We start from the raw sequence: 23,968 nt of genomic DNA, 5'->3' as shown, positions 1-23,968 counted from the left end.
TAATGAGAAGGGTGGATGGAAGACCTATTAGCAGGCTCAGGGGAACGGTGCCTCCTTCCTCTGGGCATCCAGGACTCAGGCCTGGCACATGGCAGGCATCAATGTTCATTGTAATGACATCAACTACAAAGAAAGAAATCAAAGGCACCCAAGGTTCAGAGGTAATCTGTCCACCCCACTCCCTTTGGGCGAAAGAACAAGCCAAGACCCTGAGAAAGGAAGTGAAAGCCAGGAAAATAGGAGGCCAGTGCAGAGGCCACATTCCACCCGGCATCCATCCATCCCAATCTCAAGTGGAATGAAAGCCCAAATCAGGAGCTGACCAGAATGACCCAAGTTTGCACTCCAGCTGTTCCCTGCACGTTGGAGTGCTCCCAACTGGGCACCGGGCTATGTGTGGACTGCCTTTGTAATGAAGGGAATGCGAGGATGGACTTGGAAGCACCTTCTGTGTCATCTGTCTGCATCTTTTTTGCAGGTGAAGGTGCAGGACCCCATCCACACCTCACCAGATTGTATCCTCTCCCCTACCTGACCTTACTGCTGCTCACACTCTCCATCCCTAAATGTAATCCCGATACAAGGGAGGAGTGTCCCCCTCACGATGGGAAGCACCTGCTTGGCTGGAAACCCAATCCGAGGTAAATTCAAGGAGCTCTGTGAACAGGACTGCTAGGGTCTGGCTCTGGGTTGGCCACAGGATAATGAAGCACTGGGAGTTGTCTGTTCTTGGGTGTAGTGTGGTCCTTTTCTTTCTAGAAGGTTGGCTCCTTTGCAGGGGGAGGTGACTTAAACCCCGGCGGGTCTCAGCCAGCCTCCCAATTCATCGCGGATTCAGGAACCACGGAAACACAAAGGACATGGGGTCCCACAGCCCACACAAAGCCACACAGATAGGCTACCAAAAGGTGGGGGAAAAAAATCTGTAGTGCGTTAGCCACATTCATTTAAGCCGACTCCACTTACAGGCGCGCACACACACAGGCACACACACACGCACACACATACACAAAGTCACACACACACGCAGACATCCAACACTTGCAACACTCCCTCAGAAACACACAGCCCGGCAGCTTCTGAGGCTGGGTGGTTCTGAAGGAAGCCCCACGTGGGAGACAGCAACCCCGTGGAAAACAGGGGGCTATACCTAGAAATCAAAGTGGGGCAAGTTTCAAAAAGACTCACCCTTACAACGACTAGGCAGGCCGGAGGCATCCTGCAGATCCTTTAGGATCCTTAGAGATTTCGTGGTTTAGTCCTGGGGCTCTGCCTTACGTTTCTTCAGGCTCGTTCACATCTGCCCTCTCCTAGGATCGTCGGACTATCCTGTGGATCCCACGGAGAAGACAGGCGAGAGTCCACCGCCTTCGCACCTCCACGGTGGTCTCCTTCCCAGGTAAGCCTCAGGGATTTGTCGTTAGGCAACAGTGGCATTCATCGTGATGCTAGCCAGAGCTCACAGCTCAGGCCTGGTGCCCTGAAACTAGCGCATGCGCATTAGCGAGGCAGGCCGGCGCACCGGACTGTCAGAGCTGTCAGCCTGCCCAAGCAGAAGAAAATGGTACAGGCAGAGCCGGCCTGGTATCGGGAAAAAGGCTGCTTGACATAACCCACTGCGGGACCCTAAAAGTCTTGACCTTAGGGACCCATCGGGTCGTCTCCGTTGTCGGGTCCCGCTGGACGAGGAGGCGTTTCAAGAGTATGAGTTGGTCGCTAGAAACTGCTCTTCTGACACCCTTCCTGAAAGAGGCTGTTTGCAGGAATCAGGTCCCATGGGGATTGGAATATAGTCTGGTGAGTTGTTGAGGGGTCTTTGGGTGATGGAATCTAAACTGAGACCCCAGAGGCAGGTGTCAGCAAAAGATGGCCGGGCCCTTGGCCTCACTGCGTTACTTCATCCCGGGCCTCGCAGAGGATCTCTAGGAAAGGCAGAAACCATGACAAATGCAAGTCCAAGGTGGAGCAGTGTTCTCACACCTCGAACTGGCCTCTCATGGCTGCAGATGAGGTTGAGACATTGTCTCAGAAGTTGTCTGTGGTGATTGAAAGCCTGAAAAGGGTGCCCAGCAGTGCTGTTGACGGGCACTGTTGACCCTCCATGAAAGCCAACAAAAATCAAGGCTCGCCTGAGAGAGCGAGCTGACTTGTGCTGGAGTCCAAGCAATGTTCAAAGATTCCTGTCAGAAAACCCAAAACGCTCCTGCAAAGTTCAAACAACCTCAGCCCCAAAAGGAGACCACGACCCACAACCTGGAGGGCAGCCTGCCTACCTGAAGTCCCTTTAGCTGCCTGAAATCCCTGGCAGCCAAAAGATTTATGGCGAGAGGCAGTCCCATCTAGCAACAGCCCAATGAAAGAACCTCTCCACAATGAGAAAGGACGTGCCGATGAAATGAAACAGAGCCTAGATTATCAGGCAAAAGCCAGCCATGGCTGCCTGCTACTCATCCTATAGTAATCATGCAGCCCTTCAATAGAAGTGGGAGAACGAGAATTTCCTTGTTGGCAAATGTAATGGGAATTTATGGTTGTAAAAGTATAACAGCTGCCAGTCATTAAAACGTGACAGCGTTTAGAAGAAAACACTCATGTAATGGATTCCCATGAGGATCGTCCTCTGTGAAGTGGGAAACATTTAGTGTGTAAGACGTTGAGCCAGCCCCAGGAAACCCTAGGCCGACAAGGAACACGGAAGTCAGCAAAAGAAGAGGCAAGTGCGGTGGCCACATCCCACCCAGAATCAACCCATCGCACTTCCATTTGGCTCTAGGTATGAAAGCCCCCAAATCGGGAGTTTGCCAGGATGGCCTCAGTTTGCACTCCAAATGTTCCCTGCACCTTGGAGTACTCCTACCTGAACACCAGGCCATGGTGTTTGTGCAATTAAGGTATTGAGGGGATGCAGTTGGAAGCACCTTCATCTGTCTTCACCTTTCTTTGCAGGTAAAGGTGTGGGACCTCATCCACCCCACAACAGATTGTGTTCTCTCCCCTATCTGACCATATTGCTGCTCACACTCTCTGTCCCTGAATGAAATCTGAAGATGATGGAGGAGTGCCCCCTCACGACGGGAAGTACCTGCTAGGCTGGGAACGGAATTCGATGTAAATTCAAGGGGCCCCGCGGACAGAACTGCTAGTGTCTTTCCCTGACTTGGAAGCAAGACAGTAAAACACTGGGAGATGTCCTTTCTTGGGTGTGGTGTGTTCCTGTTCTTTCTAGAAACACGGCTTTTTTTTTTTTTTTTTTTGCAGTGGAGGTGATTTTGACCCAGGCCGGTCTCAGCCAGACTCCCAATTCACTGCGGATTCATGATCCACAGAAAGATAAAGAACACCGAGCCGCGCAGACCAAGCAGAGCCACACAGACAGGACAACAAAAGGTTGGGAGACTTAAAAAAAAGAAGCGCTGCAGTGCATTAGCCACATTCCTTTAAGTCGACTACACTTACAGGCACACACACACACACACACACACAGCCACACACACACGCAGACTTCCAACACTCATAACACCCCCACAGAACACACAGACCGGTAGCTTCTGAGGCTGCATGTTTCTGAAGGAAGCCCCACCTAAGACAGAGCAACCCTGAGGAACACAGGTGGGCTGTATCTAAAAATCACAGTGGGGCAAGTTTCAAAAAGACTCACCCCTACAACGACTAGACAGGCCTGAGACATCCTGCAGATCCTTTTGGATCCTTAGGGATTTCGCGGTTTATTCCTGGGGCTCTGCTTGACGTTTCTTCAGGCTGGCTCACGTCTACCCTCTCCTAGGATCATGGGACTATCCCGTGGATCCCATAGAGAAGATAGGCGAGAGTCCACCCCCTAGGCACCCTCCACAAAGGTCTCTGTCTCCGCCAAGCTGCAGGGATTTGTCGCTAGGTGACGGTGGCATTCATTGTGACGCTAGCCAGAATTTACAGCTCAGGTCTGGTGCCCTGAGACTAGCGCATGCTCATTAGCGAGGCAGTCTCGGGCGCCCAGATGTCAGAGCTGTCAGCCTGCTTAAGCGGAGGAAAATGGTACAGGCAGAGCTGGCCTGGTATCAGGAAAAAGGCTGCCTATGATAACCCAGTGCAGGACCCTACAAGTCTCGACCTTAGGGCCCCCTCGGGCCGTCTCCGTGGTCAGGTCCCACGGGAGAAGGAGGCATTTCGAGAGTGTGAGTTGGTCTCTGGAAACTGCTTTTCTGACTCCCTTCCCGAAAGAGGCTGCGTTCAGGAATCGGGTCCCATGGGGATTGGAATATAGTCTGGTGAGCTGTTGAGGGGTCTTTGGGTGATGAACTCATACCTGAGACCCCAGAGGCGGGTGTCAGCGAAAGATGGCCGGGCCTTTGATCTCATTGCCTCCCTTCATCCTGGGCCTCGCAGGGGCTCTCTGGGAAAGGCAGGAACTATGGCAAAGGCAAGTCCAAGGTGTAGCAGTGTTCTCACACCTTGAACTGGCCTCTCACAGGTGCAGAGGAGGTTGAGACATTGTCTCAGAGGCCGTCTGTGGCGATTGCAAGCAGGAAAAATGTGTCCAGCAGTGCTGTTGAGGTGCACTGTTGATCCCCCATTAAAACAAAGGAAAATCAAGGTTCGCATGAGAGAACCAGCTGACTTGTGCTGGAGTCCAAGCAACATTCAAGGATTCCTGTCAGAGGACCCAAAAGTCTCCTGCAAAGTGCAAACAACCTCAGGCACCACAACGAGATCATAATACACAACCTGGAGCACAGCCTGCCTACTCGAAGTCCCTTTGATCCCTGAAATCCCCAGCAGCCAATAGAACTGTGGCGAGAGGCAGTCCCACCCAGCAACAGCCCAATGAAACAGCCTCTCCGCTCTGAGAAAGGAAGTGCAGGTGAAATGAAACAGAGCCTAGATTACCAGGCAAAAGCCAGCCACGGCTGCCTGCTTTCCATCCTATAGGAATCATGCAGCCCTCCAATAGGAGTAGGAGAACAAGAGTTTCCTTTTTGGAGGATATGGTGACAATGCTTTGTGATGTGTGGATTTATTATATAGAGTTAAACCTTTGTTTTGATTCGGAAGGTTGGATACGCTCTTTTGAAATGTCCCCTCATTTGGAATGTCCCCTCATAGATTTGTACAATCTTTTGAAATGTCCCCTCATTTGAAATGTCCCCTCATAATTTTGTACTATCTATGAGGGAACATTTCAAAATTTTTTGAGGCATATAGTGAAAAACTGAATATCCTGGGATAAAAACTACAAAGAAGCTATGTATGAAAATGCTTTCTGATGTCCGATCTCATCTCAGAGTTAAACCTTTCCTGAGATTCAGCAGGTCAGAAACACTTTCTTTCTAGAATCTATGAAGGGACATTTTTGAGAAAATTGAGGCCTATAGTAAAAAACTGATTACCTTGTGATAAAAACTAGAAACAAGACTTCAGTGAAATGATTTGTGACGTCTTGATTCATCTTATGAAGCTAAATCTTTGTTTTGATTCAGCAGTTTTAAAGACTTTTTTTGTAGAATCTGTGAAGGGACATTTGGCGGCCCTTTGATACCCATTGAGAAAAACAGAATATCCCCTGATAAAAACTTCATGCAAGCTATCTGTCAAAAGGCTTTAGAATGTGTGCATTTATCTCACAGAGTTAATCTTTGTCTTGATTCAGCAGGTTGGAAGCACGTTTTTTGCAGAACCTAAGAAGAGACATTTCAAAGCACATTGAGGCCTATAGTGAAAAACCGAAAATCCCGTGATAAAAACTACAAACAAGCTATCTGTGAAAATGCTTTCTGACGTGTGAAACTATGTCACACACTTAAAGATTTGTTTTAATTCAGTAGTTTGGAAACACTCTTTTTGTAGGATCTACGAGGGGACATTTCAGAGCCCATGCAGTCCTATAGTGAAATAACGAATATCCCATGGTAAAAACTAGAAACAAGCTATCTGTGAAAATGCTTTAGGATTTGTGGGCTCATCTCAAAGAGTTAAACCTTTGTTTTGATTCAGCAGGTTGGAAACACTCCTTTTGTAGAATCTACGAATAAACTTTGTGGAACCCATTGAGGCATATAGTGAAAAACAAAATATTCTGCGATAAAAACTAAAAGCTTGCTATCTGTGAATATGCTTTGTGACGTTTGGATTCATCTTACAAAGGTAAAACTTTCTTTTGATTGAATAAGTTAAAAACACTCATTTTGTAGAATCTGCAAAGGAAAGTTTCAGAGCCCATTGAAGCCTATACTAAAAAACCAAATATTTCACGATATAAAGTAGAAACAAGCAATCAGTGAAAACACTTTGCTGTGTGTGAATTCATCTCACAGAGTTAAACTTTTTTTTTTTTTTTTAGTAGGTTGGAAAAACTCTTTCTGTAGAATCTGCGAAGGGACATTTTAAAGCCCATTGAGGCGTATAGTGAAAAACTGTATATCCTGTGATAGAAATTAGAAACAAGCTATCAGTGAAAATGTTTTGCAACGTGTGGATCTATCTCACAGAGTTAAACCTTTGTTTTGTTTCAACAGGTTGCAAACACTTTAATTGTGGAAACTATGAAGAGCCTTTTCGTAGCTCATTAAGGCCTATAGTGAAAAATTGATTATCCCACGATAAAAACTAGAAACCCTATTTGTAAAAATGCTTTGCAATGTGTAGATTCATCTCACAGAGTGAAACTTTTGTTTTCACTCAGTAGGTTGGAAACTCGTTTTTCGTAGAATTTCAGAAAAGTTATTTGGAAGCCCATTGAGGCCTATAGTGAAAAACTGAATATTTGCAATAAAAAACTAAAAGGAAGCTTTTTTTGAAAATGCTTTGTGATCTGTGGATTCATCTCACAGTGTTAAACCTTTCTTCTGATTCAGCAGATTGTTAACACTTTTTTTTGTAGAATCTAGGAAAACACGTTTCGGAACCCATTGAGACCTATAGTGAAAAACAGAATATCTCGTGATAAAAACTAGAAGCAAGTGATCTGTGAGAAAACTTTGTGATATTTGGATTTATCTGACAGAGTTAAACCTTTGCTGTGATTCTGCAAGTTGGATACACTCTTTTTGTACAGTCTACGAAGGTACATAGACCCATTGAGAAGTATAGTGAAAAAACAAACATTCATCAACAAAAACTAAAAAGAAACTATGTCTGAAAATGCTTTGCAATGTGTGATTTCATCTCACAGAGCTAAACCTCTCTTTTATTCAGCAGATTGTGAACACTTGTTTTATAGAATATACAAAGGGACATTTCACACCCATTGATGCCTATAGTAATAAACCAAATATTTTGTGATAGAAACAATAAAAAATCTATCTCTGAATATGCTTTGCCATGTGTGGATTCATCTCACAGAGTTAAACCTTTGTTATTATTCAGCAGGTTGGAAACAATTTTTTTGGAGAATCTAAGAAGGGACATTTGGGAGGTCATTGAGACCTGTAGTGAAAAACCGAATATCCCGTGGTAAAAACTAGAAACAAGCCATCTGTGAAAATGTTTTACATTGTGTGGATTCATCTCGCAGAGTTAAACCTTTTTTCTGATTCAGCAGATTGAAAACTTTCCTTTTGTAGATTCAACAAAGAAACATTTCAGAGCCCATTGACAAACCGAACATCACACAATAAAAACGAAAAACAAGGTATCTGTGAAAATACCTTGCAATGTGTGGATTTATCTCACAGAATTACACCTTTGTTTTGATTCAGCTCTTTGGATACACTCTTTTTCTACAATCTACAAAAAGAGTTTTAGAAGCCTGTTGAAGCCTACAGAGAAAAGCTGAATGTCCCACTGTAACAATAACAAATAACTATGTCTGAAAATTATTTGCGATGTGTGATTCCATCTCACAGAGTTACACCTTTTTGTGATTCAGCACATTGATGAACAACCCATTATCCCATGATAAAAACTAGAAACAGGCTCTAAGTAAAAATTTTTTGCAATGTGTGGATTCATCTCATAGATTGAATCCTTTGTCTTGATTCAGCAGATTGGAAAATATCTTTTTGTAAAATCTATGAAGGGATATTTTGAAGCCTATTGAGGCCCATAGTGAAACACTGATTATCCTGCAATAAAAAGTAGAAACAATCTATCTTTGAAAATGCTTTGCAATATGTGGATTCATCTCACAGAGTTAAACCTTTGTATTTATTCGACAGGTTAAAAAATACTTTTTTAAATAGAATATACAAAGGACATTTCATACCCATTGATGCCTATAGTAAAAAACTGAATATTTTGCAATAAAAATAATAAAAATTCTATCTCTGAAAATGCTTTACAATGTGTGGATTCATCTCACAGAGTTAAATCTTTGTTTCAATTAAGCAGGTTGGAAACAGTCTCTTTGTAGAATCTAAGAAAGAACATTTTGGAGCCCATTAGGGCCAATAGTGAAAAACCAAATATCCCACAATAAAAACTAGAAAAAACCTACCTGTGAAAATGCTTTGTGATGTTTGGATTCATCTGATAGAGTTAAACCTTTGTATTTATCCAGCACATTGGAAACAGTCTTTTTGTACCATCTCTGTGGGACATTTCAGAGGCCATTGAGGCCTACAGTGAAAAATCGAATATCCCACTAAAGAAACTAGAAACAACCTATCAGTAAAAATTCTTTGCCATGTGTATATTTATCTCACAGAGTTAATCCTTTGTCTTGATTCAGCAGGTTGGAAACACTCTTCTTGTAGAATCTGCAAGGGTACATTTTGGAGCCAATTTTGGTCTATAGTGAAAAACCAAATATCCTGCAATAAAAACTAGAAACAAGCTATCTTTGAAATTGCTTTGTGATGTGTCAATACTTCTCACAGAGTTAAACATTTGTTTTGATTTACCAGGTTGGAAACACTCTTTTTATAGAATCTATGAAGGGACATGTTAGAGTCCATTAAGGCCAAGAGTAAAACACTGAATATCCCATGATAAAAACTAGAAACTATGAAAACGCTTTGAGATGTGTGAATTCATCTCAAGAAGATAAACCTTTGTTTTGATTCAGCAGGACGGAATCACTCTTTTTGTCCCTTTGTCTACAGAGGGACATTTCAGAACCCATTGAAGCCTACAGTGAAAAACTAAATATCCCACAATAGAAACTAGAAACAAGCTATCTGTAAAAATGCTTTGCCATGCAGGGATTCATCTCTCAGACTTAAACATTTGTTTTGATTGAGCAGAATAAAAAGACTGTTTTTGTAGTATCTACAAAAGGACATTTCGGAGCCCGTGGACGAGTATAGCAAAAAATCAAATATCCCGCAATGTAAAATAGAGAAAAGCTATCTGTGAAAACGCTTTGAAATGTGTGCATTCATTTTACAGAGTTAAACCTTTGTTTTGATTCAGCAGGTTGGAAACTCTTTTTGTAGAATCTATGAAGTGATATTTCGGAGCCCATGGAGAAGTATATGGAAAAAGTAAATATCCTTTGATGAAAAGGAGAAAGAAGCTATTTGTGAAAATGGTTTGGGATGTGTGGATCCATCTCACAGAGTTAAACCCTTGTTTTGATTCAGCAGGCTGGAAACACTCTTTTTGTAGATTCTATGAAAGGACATTCCAAAGCTAATTGAGACCTATAGTGAAATCTTGACTATCCCACGATGAAGACTAGAAACAAGCTATCTGTCAAAAGATCTTGGATGTGTGGAATAATCTCTTATAGTTAAATCTTTGTTTTTATTCAGCAGGTTGGAAACATTCTTTTTGTAGAATATACCAAGAAACATCTTGGAGCCCATGGATGAATATATTGAAACATTGAATATCTTGCAATAAAAACTACAAAAAAGCTATGTGTAAAAATGCTTTTTGTTGTGTGGATTCATCTTACAGAGTTAAACACTTATTTTGATTCAGCAGGTTGGAAACACCCTTTTTGTAGAATGTGCTAAGGGCCATATCAGAGCCCATTGAGGCCTACAGTGAAAGACCGAATACCCTGCCATGAAAACTAGAAACAAGCTATCTGTGAAAATGCTTTGCATTGTGTGGATTCATCTCACAGAGTTAAACCTTTTTTTCAGTCAGCAGGTTAAAAAAAACTGTTTTTGTATAATCTATGAATAAATATTTAAAAGCCTATTGAAGCCTGCATTGAAAAACAAAATATGTGGAGATAAAAACTAGAAACAAGCTGTTAAAATGCTTTGCAATGTATGGATTCATATCACAGAATTAAAACTTTGTTTTGATTAAGCAAGTTGTAAACAGTCTGTTTGTAGAATCTACAGGACATTTTGGTACACATTGAGGCCTATAGTAAAAGCTGAATATCCCATATCAAAAACGAGAAACAACTTATCTGTGAAAATCCTTTGTGATGTGTGGATTCAACTCATAGAGGTAAAACTTTGTTTTAATTTAGCCGATAGGAAACACTCTTTCTGTAGAATCTATAAAGGGACATTTCAGAGCCCATAGAGAAATAAATGGAAAAAGTGAATATTCTTTGATAAAAAGTAGGAACAAGCTATCTGTGAAAATGCTTTGGGATTTGTGAATCCATCTCAAAGAGTTAAATTTTTATTTTGATTCAGCAGACTGGAAACACTCTATTTGTAGATTATATGAAAAGACATTACAAAGCTTATTTAGGCCTATGGTGAAAAGCTGAATATCCCATGCTGAAACTAGAAACAGGCTATCGATCAAAAGATATTGTGATGTGTGGAATCATCTCTCAGAGTTAAACAGTTGCTTTTATTCAGCAGGTTGGAAACACTTTTTGTGGAATATACGAAGAGACACTTCAGAACCCATAAATGAGCATATTGAAACACTGAATATAATATCCTGCAATAAAAACTAAAAACAAGCTACCTCTGAAAATGCTTTGCATTGTGTGGATTCATCTCACAGAGTTAAATATTTATTTTGATTCAGCAGGTTGGAAACACTCTATTTGTAGAATCAACTAAAGGCCATTTTGGAGCCCATTTGGGCCTACAGTGAAAGAACAAATATCCTGCAATAAAAACTAGAAACAAGCTATCTGTGAAAATGCTTTGTGATGTGTGGATTCATCTCACAGAGTTAAACCTTTGTTTTAATTCAGTAGGTTAAAAAAAAATCTCTTTTTGTAGAATCTACAAAGAAACATTTCAAAGCCCATTGAAGCTTGCAGTGAAAAACAAAATATGTGGAGATAAAAACTGGAAACAAGCTATCCGTCAAAATACTTTGTGATGTGTGGATTCATATTACAGAATTAAAACTTTGTTTTGATTAAGCAGGTTGTAAACAGTCTGTTTGCAGAATCTACGACAAGACATTTTGGTGCACATTGAGGCCTATAGTAAAAATTGAATATCTGCATTAAAAATGAGAAACAAGCTATCTGTGATAATGCTTTGAAATGTGTGGATTCAACTCACAGAGGTAAACCCTTGTTTTGATTTAGCATTTAGGAAATGCTCTTTTTTGTAGAATCTATGAAGGGACATTTCGGAGCCCATGGAGAAGTAAATAGAAAAATCGAATATCCTTTGATAAATAGTAGAAACAAGCTATCTATGAAAATGCTTTGAGATGTGTGGATCCATCTCACGAGTTAAATGTTTGTTTTGATTCAGAAGGCTGGAAATGCTATTTCTATAGATTATACAAAAAGACATTACAAAGTTCAGTGAGGCCTATAGTGAAAAGCTAAATATCCCGCAATGAAAACTAGAAACAGGCTATCTGTAAAAAGGTCCTGTGATGTGTGGAATCATCTCTCAGAGTTAAATCTTTGTTTTTATTCAGAAGATTGGAAACACTCTTTTTGTAGAATATACAATGGGACATTTTGGAGCCCATAAACAAGTACATTGAAACACAAATATCCTGCAATAAAAATTAAAGACAAGCTACTTCTGAAAATGTTTGCATTGTGTGGATTAATCTCACAGAGTTAAATATTCTTTTTCATTCAGCAGATTGGAAATACTCTCTTTGTAGAATCTACTAAAGGCCATTTTGAAGCCCATTTAGGCCTACAGTGAAAGACCAAATATCCCATGATAAAGACTAGAAACAAGCTATCTGTGAAAATGTTTTGTGATGTGTGGATTCATCTCACAAAGTTAAACCTTCATTTTAATCCAGCAGTTTGGAAAACTCTTTTTGTAGAATCTATGAAGAAACATTTTAGTGCACATTGAAGCCAATAGTGAAAAAAATGTGGAAATAAAAACTAGAAACAAGCTATCTGTGAAAATGCTTTAGAATGTGTTAATTCATATCACAGAGTTAAACCTTTGTTTTGATTAAGCAGGTTGGGAACTGTCTGTTTGTAGAACCTACGAGAAGATATTTTGCTGCACATTAAGGCCTACAGTGAAAAACCAAATATTTCACAATAAAAATGAGAAACAAGCGATCTGTGGAAATGCTTTCCAATGTGTGGATTCATCTCATGGAGTAAAACCTTTGTTTTGATTCAGCACATGGAAAGCACTCCTTTTGTACAATCTACAAGGGGACATTTGGGAACCTATTGAGGTCCATACTGGAAAACCAAATATCCCATGGTAAAAGCTAGAAACAAGCTATTTGTAAAAATGCTTTGCAATGTGTGGATGCATCTCACAGATTTAAAGCTCTGTTTTGTCAGCAGATTGGAAACACTCTTTTTGTAGAATCTACGAAAGGAAATTTGGGAATCCACAAAGGCCAATAGTGAAAAACTGAATATCTGGTGACAAAAACTAGAAAAAAGCTATCTGTGAAAATGCTTTGCAATGTGTCAATTCACATCACAGAGTTAAACCTTTATCTTGATTCAGCAGGTTGGAAACAGTTTTTTTGTAGAACCTAAGAAGGCACATTCAGAGAACATTGAGCCCTACAGTTAAAAACTTTATATCTCAAGATAAAAACTAGAAACAAGCTATATATGAGAATGCTTTGTGATGTGTGGATTCAACTCACAGAGTTAAGCCTTTGTTTTGATTCAGCCAGTTGGAAATATTTTTTGTAGAATCTATGAAGGGACATTTCAGATCCCATGAAGAAGCATATGAAAAAAACCAACATCCTGTGATAAAAACTAGAAACAAGGTATTTGTGAAAATTCTTTGAGATCTGTGGATTCACCTCACAGAGCTAAACCCTTGTTTTGATTCAGCAGGCAAAAATCTCTCTTTTTGTAGGCCTGAATGGACATTTTGGAGCCCAGTGTGGCCTGTAGTGGAAAACTGAATACCCACGATAAAAACCAGAACCAAGCTATCTATGAAAATCCTTTATGATGTGTCTTTTCATGTCACAAAGTTAAAACTTTGTTTTGATTAATCATGTTGAAAGCACTTGTTTTTGTAGAATCTATGAGGGGATATTTGAGAGCCTATTGAGGTCTGCAGTGAAAAACCAAGCCAAATATCCAGTGATAAATACTAGAAACATACTATACGTGAAAACGCTTTGTGATGTGTGGACTCATCTCACAGAATTAAACCTTTGCTTTGAGTAAGCAGGTTTGAAGCACTCTTCTTGTAGAAATCATGAAGGTACATTTTAAAGCCCATTGAGGCCTATAGTCAAAAACTGATTATTCTGCAATAAAAACTTGAAACAAGCTGTCAGTGAAAATGCTTTGTGATGTGTGGATTTCTATCTCAGAGTTATATATTTGTTTTGATTCAGCCAGTTGGAAACACTGTTTTCATAGAATCTATGAAGGGACATTTCAGAGCCCTTTGAGGCCTATATTAAAAAACCAAATATCCCACAATTAAACCTAGAAACAACCTATCTGTAAAAGTGTCTTGCGAAGTTTGGAATGATCTCTCAGAATTAAACCTTTGGTTTGATTCTGCAGGCTGGAAACACTCTTTTTGTAGAATCTATATAGGGATTTTTCAGATCTCAATGTGGCCTCAAATGAAAAACAGAGTATCCCATGGAAAAACTAAAAAGAATCCTTCTGTGAAAATGCTTTATGATGTGTGCACACATCTCACAGAGTTAAACCTTTGTTTTTATACAGCAAATTGGAAACTTTTTTTAGAATCTACAAAGGAACACTTAGGGGCCTATTGAGGCCTCTAGTGGGAAACCAAATATCCCGTGATAAAAACTAGAAACAAGCCATCTGTGAAAATGTTTGTGATGTGCAGATGTTTCTCCCAGAGTTAAGCCTATATTTATATACAGCAGGTGGAAAACATTCTTTTTGCAGAATCTAAAAGACGACATTTCCGAGCTCTCTGTGGCCTATAGTAAAAAACAAAATATCCCCCTATAAAAACTAGAACAAACAATCTGTGAAAATGCTTTATGATGTGTAGATCTATCTCATACAGTTAAAACCTTGTTTTGATTCAGCAGGTTGGAAATACTTTTTTGTAGAATCTACAAAGGGAAATTTTGGAACCCATTGGGCCTATAGTGAATAATCAAATATCACACAATAAAAACTAGAAAAAAACTATCAGTGAAAATGTTTTGTGATGTGTGGATTTACCTCACAGAGTTAAACCTCTGTTTGTATTCAGCACGTTGAAAACCCTCATTTTGTAGAACCTACAAAGGGACATTTCGGAGACCTTTGAGGCCTATAGTCAAAAACAGAATATCTCATGATAAAAACTAGAAATAATCTATGTCTGAAAATGGTTTGCAATGTGTAGATTCATCATACAGAGTTAAAACTTTATTTTTATATGGCATTTTGGAAACACTGTTTTAGTAGAATCTAAGAGGGAACAATTCTGAGCTAGTGAGGCCTATGGTAAAAAAAACGAATATCTCGTGATAAAAACTTGAAACAAGCTATCTGTGAAATTGCTTTGTGATGTGTGGATTCAACTCAAAGAGTTGAACTGTTGCTTTGATTCAGCAGATTAGAAAAATTCTTTTTGTAGAATCTTTGAGGGGCATTTCTGAGCCCACTGAGGCTTACACTTAAAAACTGAATATTCCATGATAAAAACGAGAAAAAATGATATTTGTGAAAATGCTTTGCAGTAGGTGGATTCACCTCACAACATTAAAACTTTTTTTTTATTCAGAAGGTTGGAAACTCTTTTTTTGTGCAATCTATGAAGAGACATTTTAAAGCTGATTGAGGCTTACAGTGAAAAACCAAATATCTCATGATAAATCTATGTGAAGCTGTCTCTGAAAATGCTTTGCAATGTGTGATTTAATCTCACAGAGTTAAATCTTTCTTTTGATTCAGGGGTTGGAAACATTCTTTGTGTAGAATATTCAATAAAACATTTCAGAGCAAATTGAGGCCTACAGTGATAAACTGAATATCCAGCAATAAAAGCTAAAAACAAGCTATCTTTTAAAAATGCTTTGCAAATGTAGATTCATCTTACAAAGTTAAATTTTCTTTTGCTTCATTAGCTTGGAATCTCAGTGTTTGTAGAATCTATGAGGGGACAATTCAAAGACAATATTGTCCTGTAGAGAAAAACCAATATCCTGCAATAAAAACTAGAAACAAGCCTCTGTGAAAATGCTTTGCGATGTGTGGATTCATCTCAAAAAGTTAAACTTTGTTTTGATTCAGCAGGTCAAATTTGTACAATCTACAGAGGGATGTTTCAAAGCCCATTGAGCCTTAGCAAAAAACTAAACATCCTGTGGTAAAAACTAGAAACAAGCTATCTGTGAATATCCTTGGTGATGTGTGAGTTTATCCCACAGAAGTAAACCTTTGTTTTCATACTGCAGGTATGAAAAACTCTTTTACTTGAATCTAAAAGAATAAATTTCTGAGGACTTTGAGTCTTGTAGTGTAAAATCAAATATTCCATGATAAAAACTAGAAATAAGCTATCTGTGAAGACGCTTGGCAATGTGTGGATTCATCTCTTAGTGTTAAAGCTTAGTTTTGTTTCAGCAAGTTGGAAACACTTTATTTGTAGAATCTACGAAGGGACATTTTGGAACCCATTGAGACCTATAGTGAAACACAGAATATTTTGCAATGAAAACTGAAAACATGTTATCTATGAAAATGCTTCACATGTGTAGATTCTACTCAGACAGGTAAACCTTTCCTTATATACAGTAGGTTGGAAACACTGTTTTTGTAAATTGTAAGAGAGGGCAATTTAGAATCCATTGAGGCCTATAGTGAAAAATGCAATATTCCATGAGAAAAACTAAAAAAAGTGTATCTGTGAAAATTCTTTGTAATGTGTGGATTCATCTTACCGATTTAACAATTGTTTGTATTCAGGAAGTTGATAATAGTCTGTTAGTAAAATCTAAGAAGGAACATTTCGAAGCCCATTGATGCTTATATTGAAAAACCAGTTATCCCACGATAAAAACCAGAAATAAGCTATTTGTGAAAAATGCTCTGTGATGTGTGGATTCATCTCACAGTTAAAATTTTGTTGAGGCTAACCCTGAAAAACCAAATATTTTGTGGTATAAACTATAATAAAGCTATTTCTGAAAATGCTTTGTGATGTGTGATTTCATCTCACAGAGTTTAACTTTTCTTGGTTCAGCAGGTTGGAAACACTTTTTTTTTGTATAATCTATGAAAGGGCATTTCAGAGCCTATTGAGTCCTACAATAAAAAAGTGAATATCCCTTGATAAAAACTAAAAAAAGCTATCTGTGAAAATGCTTTGCAAGATGTGAGTTGATCTCAAGGCTTATATTGAAAAACCAATATCTGGTGATAAAAATTAGAAATAAGCTATCTGTGAATTAGCTTTGCAATGTGTGGATTTATCTCACAGAGTTAAACCTATGTTTATATACAGAGGTTGGAAACACTCTTTTAGTAGATTCAGAAAAAAGACATTTCTGAGCCCTTTGAGGCCTGTAAAGAAAAATCAAATATTTCCCAATAAAAACTGAAAAAAAAAACTATCTGTAAAAACACTTTGCCATGTGTGGATTCATCTCGCAGAGTTAAAGCCTTGTTTTGATTCAGCAGGTGGTAAATGCTTTTTTCGTAGAATCCACCAAGGTACATTTCGGAGCCCATGGATGCCTATAATAAAATAGCAATAAAAACTAGAAACAAGCTGTGTGGTAAAATGCTTCATGATGTATGGAATCATCTCACATAATTAAACCTTTGTTTCTATTAAACAGGTTGGAAACACTCTTTTAGTAGAATCTATGAAGGATCATTTTGAAGCCCATTGAGGCCTATAGTAAAAACTGGATATCCCATGATAAAAACTAGAAACAAGCTATCTGTGAAAATGCTTTGTGATGTGCAAATTCATCTCATAGAGTTAAACCTTACTTTTAATTCAGAAGGTTGGAAATACTTTTTTTGTAGAATCTAAGAAGAGACATTTCAAAGCCCATTGAGTCCTATGGTAAATAACCAAATATTCCCTGATAAAAACTAGAATCAAGCTATCTGTGAAAATGCTTTGCAATGTGTGGATTTTTCTTACTGAGTTAAACCCTTGTTCTGATTCCATAGTCTGGAAACACTAATTTTGTAGACTCTATGAGAGGACATTTTGGAGCCCCTTGAGGCCAATTCTGAAAAACTGAATATATCTTGATAAAAATTATAAAGAAGCTATCTCTGAAAATGCTTTATGATGTGTGATTTCATCTCACAGAGTTAAACTTTTCTTCTGATTCAGCAGTTTGTAAACGCTTTTCTTGTAGAATCTATGAGGGGATATTTCAGAGCCCAGTGAGTGCGACAATAAATAAATGAATATCCCTTGACAAAAACTACAAACAAGCTATCTGTGAAAACACACTGAGATGTGTGAATTCATCTCACAGAGTTTAAACTTTGTTTTGATTCAAAAGGTTGGAAACACTTTTTTTGTAAAATCAACCAAAAAACATTTCTGAGCCTGTTGAGGCCTATAGTGAAAAACCAATATGCCATGATAAAGTCTAGAAACAAGCTGCCTGTGAATTATCTTTGAAATGTTTGGATTTATTCCACAGAGGTAAACCCTTTTTTGTTTTTGATTCAGCAGGTTGTAAACTGCTGTATAATCTATGAGGAGACATTTTGGAGCCCATTAGGACCTATAGTGAAAAACCAAATATCTTTTGATAAAAGCTAGAAACAAGCTAACTGTGAAAATGTTTGTGATATGTGGCTTTATCTCAGAGCTAAACCTATGTTTATATACAGCAGGTTGGCAACACTCTGTTAGTAGAATCTAAAAGAAGAAATTTCTGAGTCCTTTGAGGCCTATCATGTAAAACCAAATATCCCCAATAAAAACTGAAAAAAACATTATCTGTGAAAATGCTTTAAGATTTGTGGATTCATCTCACAAAGTTAAACCTCTGTTTTGATTCAGAAGGTTGGAAACACTGTTTTTGTGGCATCTACAGTAGTAAATTTCAGAGCTCATAGTGGCCTATACTAAAAAAAACAGATATCCCATGATAAAAACTAGAAAAAAGCTGTGTGTGAAAATGTTTTGTAAAGTGTGGATTCATGTCACAGAGTTAAATTATTCTTTTCATTTAGCAGGTTCGAAACACTGTTTTTGTAGAATCTATGAAGGGGCATTTCAGAGCTTATTGAGGCCTATAGTGAAAAACTGAACATGCCATGATAAAATCTAGAACAAGCTCTCTGTAAAAATGTTCTGCAATATGTGATTTCATCTCACAGATTTTAATTTTTGTTTTGACTCAGCAGGTTGGAAACACTCTTTTTGTAGAATCTATGAGGGTACATTTCTCAGTCAGCTGAGGACTATAGTGAAAGGCTGAATATCCTGTGATAAAAACCAGAAAGAAGTTATCTGTGAAAATTCTTTGCAATCTGTGGATTTATCTCAAGGTGTTAAACTTTTGTTTTGATTCAGCAGTTTGGAAACTCTCCTTTTTTACAATCGACTGGGAGATATTTCAAAGCCCATTGAGGCTTATAGTGAAAAACCTAATATCCCGCTATAAAAACAATAAAGAAGTTATCTCTGAAAATGCTTTGCAATGCGTAATTTTACCTCACAGAGTTAAACCTTTCTTTTGATTTAGCAGGCTAAAAACACTCTTTGGCCGGGCACGGTGGCTCATGCCTGTAATCCCAGCACTTTGGGAGGCTGAGGCAGGTGGATCACGAGGTCAAGTGATCAAGACCATCCTGGCCAACATGGGGAAATCCTGTCTCTACTAAGTATACAAAAAATTAGCCAGGCATGGTGGCAGGCACCTGTAGTCCCAGCTACTCGGGAGGCTGAGGCAGGAGAATGGCATGAACCTGGGAGGCGGAGCTTGTAGAATATATGATAGGAAATTTCAGAGCAAACTGAGGCATATAGTGATAAACCAAATATACTGTGATAAAAACTAGAAACAAGGTATCTGTAAAAATGCTTTGTGATGTGTAGATTCATCCTACACAGTTAAAACTTTGTTTTGCATCAGCCCTTTGAAAACACCCTGCCTGTACATTCTACAAGGGGACAATTTGGAGCCCATTTTGGCATGTAGTGAAAAATCAATATCTCACAATAAAAACTATAAACATCTATCTGTGAAAATGTTTGTGATGTGTGGATTTATCTCAAAGAGTTAAAACTTTGTTTTGATTCAGCAGGTTGGAAACACTTTTTTTGGTAGAATCTAAGCAGGGACATTTTGGAGCCATTTGAGGCCTATAGTGAAAACGGAATATCTCGCAATAAAAACTAGAAGCAATGTATCTGTGAAAATGCTTTGTGATGTGTGGATTCATCTCACAGAGTTAAACCTTTCTTCTGATTCAGCAGGTTGGAAATATTGATTTTATAGAATCTATGAAACAATATTTCAGAGTCCATTGAGGTCTACAGCAAAAAATCCAATGTCTCACAATAAAGACTAGAAAAAAGCTATCTATGAAAATGATTTGTGACGTGTGGATTCATCTCACAGAGTTAAACTTTGGTTTTGATTCAGTAGTTTTGAAACACTTTTTTTTGTAAAATCTATGAAGGAACATTTTGGAGCCCTTTGAGGCTTATGGAGAAAAATGGAATATCCTGTGATAAAAACTCAAAGCAAGCTATCTGTGGAAATGTTTTGCCATGAGTAAATTCGTCTCACAGAGTTAAACCTTTGTTTTGATTCAGTAAGTTGGAAATGCTCTTTTATACAGTCTATGAGGGGATATTTTGGAGCCCATTGAGGCATATAGTAAAAAACCAAATGTCTCATAATAAAAACTATAAAAAAGCTATGTCTGAAAATTCTCTGTAATGTGTGATTTTATCTCACAGAGTCAAACCTTTCTTTTGATTTAGCAGGTTGGAAACACTCTTTTTCTTGAATGTACGAAAAGACATTTTGGAGAAAATTGAGGCCTACACTGAAAAACTGAAATCCCATGATAAAAACTAGAAACAAGCTATCTTTGAAAATGCTTTCTGTTGTGTGGGTTTCTCTCACAGAGTTATACCCTTGCTTTGAATCAGCAGGTTGGAAACACTATATTTTCAGAATCCATGAAGCAACATTTCAGAGCCCATGGAGGACTATATTGAGAAACCGAATATCCTGCAATGAAAACTAGAAATAAGCTATCTGTGAAAATGCTTTGTGATATGTGGATTCATCTCATAAAGTTAAACTTTGGCTTTGATTCAACAGGCTAGGGACACTGTTTTTTTGTAGAATCTACAAAGGGACATTTTGGAGCCCATCGAGGCCTATGGTGAAAAACTGAATATTCCTTATAAAAAATAGAATGAAGCTATCTGTGAAAATGCTTTCTAATATGTGGATCTCAGAATTAAAACTTTGTTTTGATTCAGCAGTTTAAAAACACCCTTTTTGAAGCATCGACAAAGGGATATTTCAGAGCCCATGTGCATGTATATTGATAAACCAAATATCCTATGACAGAAACTAACAACTATTTATTTGTGAAAATGCTTTGCAATGTGTGGATTTATCTCAGAGAGTTAAACCTTTATTTTCACTAAGAAGGTTGGGGCAGTCATTTTGTAGAATACACAAAAAATACATTTTGGAGCCTATTGAGGTCTACAGTAAAAAAATTGAATATTTCACAATAAAAACTAAAAACAATCTGTGTGTGAACCTGATTGGCAATGTGTGGATTCATCTCATGGAGTTAAACCTTTGTTTTGATTCAGCAGGTTGGAAATGCTTTTTTTTTTTTTGTGGAATCTATGAAGGGTCATTTTGGAGCCCATTGAGGCCTATAATAAAAAACCGAGTATTTCGTGATTTAAGCTAGAAACAAGCTATCCATGAAAATACTTGTTGATGTGTGGATTAATTTTACAAAGTTAAATCTTTATTTTTATTCAGCAGGTTAGAAATGCTCTTTTTGTAGAATCTGTGAAGGGACATTTCAGAGCCCATTGAGGCCTACAGAGGCCTACAGTAGAAAACAAAATACCCCACAATAAAAAATAGAAACAAGCTCTATGTGAAAATGCTTTGTAATGTGTTCATTCATTTTACAAAGTTAAACCTTTGCTTTCATTCAGCAGGTTGAAAAAACTCTTTCGTAGAATCTACAAACCAACATTTCTAAGTCCATTGAGGCCTACAGTGTAAGGGCGAATATCTCGTGATTAAAACTAGAAACAAGCTATCTGTGAAAATAATTTGTGCTGTTTGCATTCATTTTACAGAGGTAAACCTTTGTTTTGATTCCGTAGGTAGGAAACACTCTTTTTGTAGGATCTACAAAGGGACATTTCAGAGCCCATTGAGGTCTACAGTGAAAAATCCAATATCCCATGATAAAAACTAGAAACAACCTATCTGTGAACATGCTTTGCAATGTGTGAGTTCATCTCACAGAGTTAAACCTTTGTTTTGATTTAGTAGGTAGAAAAAACTGTTCTTTTTTTCATTATACTTTAAGTTTTAGGGTACATGTGCACAATGTGCAGGTTAGTTACATATGTATAGATAGACACAATAAAAATGATAAAGGGGATATAACCACCAATCCCACAGAAATACAAACTACCATCAGAGAATACTACAAACATCTCTACGCAAATAAACTAGAAAATCTAGAAGAAATGGATAAATTCCTCAACACATACACCCTCCCAAGACTAAACCAGGAAGAAGTTGACTCTCTGAATAGACCAATAACAGGTTCTGAAATTGTGGCAATAATCAATAGCTTGCCAACCAAAAAGAGTCAAGGACCAGATGGATTCACAGCCAAATTCTACCAGAGGTACAAGGAGGAACTGGTACCATTCCTTCTGAAACTATTCTAATCAATAGAAAAAGAGGGAATCCTCCCTAACTCATTTTATGAGGCCAGCATCATCCTGATACCAAAGCCGGACAGAGACACAACAAAAAAAAAAGAGAATTTTAGACCAATATCCTTGATGAACATTGATGCAAAAATCCTCAATAAAATACCGGCAAACCGAATCCAGCAGCACACCAAAAAGCTTATCCACCATGATCAAATGGGCTTCATCCCTGGGATGCAAGGCTGGTTCAATATACACAAATCAATAAATGTAATCCAGCATATACACAGAACCAAAGACAAAAACCACATGATTATCTCAACAGATGCAGAAAAGGCCTTTGACAAAATTCAACAACGCTTCATGTTAAAAACTCTCAATAAATTAGGTATTGATGGGATGTATCTTGAAATAATAAGAGCTATCTAGGACAAACCCACAGCCAATATCATACTGAATGGGCAAAAACTGGAAGCATTCCCTTTGAAAACCGGCACAAGACAAGGATGCCCTCTATCACCACTTCTATTCAACACAGTGTTGGAAATTCTGGCCAGGGCAATTAGGCAGGAGAAGGAAATAAAGGGTGTTCATTTAGGAAAAGAGGAAGTCAAATTGTCCCTGTTTGCAGATGACATGATTGTATATCTAGAAAACCCCATCGTCTCAGCCCAAAATCTCCTTAAGCTGATAAGCAACTTCAGCAAAGTCTCAGGATACAAAATCAATGTACAAACATCACAGGCTTTCTTATACACCAATAACAGACAAACAGAGAGCCAAATCATGAGTGAACTCCCATTCACAATTGCTTCAAAGAGAATAAAATACCTAGGAATCCAATTTACAAGGGATGTGAAGGGCCTCTTCAAGGAGAACTACAAACCACTGCTCAATGAAATAAAAGAGGATACAAACAAATGGAAGAACGTTCCATGCTCATGGGTAGGAAGAATCAATATCATGCAAATGGTCATACTGCCCAAGGTAATTTATAGATTCAATGCCATCCCCATCAAGCTGCCAATGACTTTCTTCACAGAATTGGAAAAAACTACTTTAAAGTTCATATGGAACCAAAAAAGAGCCCGCATCGCCAAGTCAATACTAAGCCAAAAGAACAAAGCTGGAAGCATCACGCTACCTGACTTTAAACTATACTACAAGGCTACAGTAACCAAAAAAGCATGGTACTGGTACCAAAACAGAGATATAGATCAATGGAACAGAACAGAGCCCTCAGAAATAATGCCGCATATCTACAACTATCTGATATTTGACAAAACTGAGAAAAACAAGCAATGGGGAAAGGACTCCCTATTTAATAAATGGTGCTGGGAAAACTGGCTAGCCATATGTAGAAAGCTGAAACTGGATCCCTTCCTTACACCTTATACAAAAACTATTTCAAGATGGATTAAAGACTTAAACATTAGACCTAAAACCATAAAAAACCTAGAAGAAAACCTAGGCATTACCATTCAGGACATAGGCATGGGCAAGGACTTCATGTCTAAAACATCAAAATCAATGGCAACAAATGCCAAAATTGACAAATGGGATCTCATTAAACTAAAGAGCTTCTGCACAGCAAAAGAAACTACCATCAGAATGAACAGGCAACCTACAAAATGGGAGAAAATTTTTGCAACCCCCTCATCTGACAAAGGGATAATATCCAGAATCTACAATGAACTCCAACAAATTTACAAGAAAAAAACAAACAACCCCATCAAAAAGTGGGCAAAGGACATGAACAGACACTTCTCAAAAGAAGACATTTATGCAGCCAAAAAACATATGACAAAATGCTCACCATCACTGGCCAT

At 38.3% G+C, this 23,968-nt stretch overlaps 1 long non-coding RNA gene across 2 annotated transcripts in view; it reads left to right on the top strand.

The window, feature by feature from the left end:
* The first annotated feature begins 3,905 nt into the window (after positions 1-3,905).
* Positions 3,906-23,968, top strand: part of LOC134760531 (uncharacterized) — a 39,684-nt gene continuing 19,621 nt past the window's right edge. The window contains exons 1-3 of one of the 2 annotated variants that reach the window (XR_010138140.1): positions 3,906-4,175; positions 5,995-6,141; positions 6,513-6,615. This is a non-coding gene — a long non-coding RNA (uncharacterized LOC134760531). Of the gene's footprint in view, positions 4,176-5,994; positions 6,142-6,512; positions 6,616-23,968 lie in introns of those variants that run through there. The other variant, XR_010138141.1, reaches the window with a different exon arrangement.

This window comes from Pongo abelii, chromosome 19, assembly GCF_028885655.2.
Source record: "Pongo abelii isolate AG06213 chromosome 19, NHGRI_mPonAbe1-v2.0_pri, whole genome shotgun sequence".
In the NCBI taxonomy this organism is placed as follows: domain Eukaryota; kingdom Metazoa; phylum Chordata; class Mammalia; order Primates; family Hominidae; genus Pongo; species Pongo abelii.
This window is presented reverse-complemented; position numbering and strand designations above follow the sequence as displayed.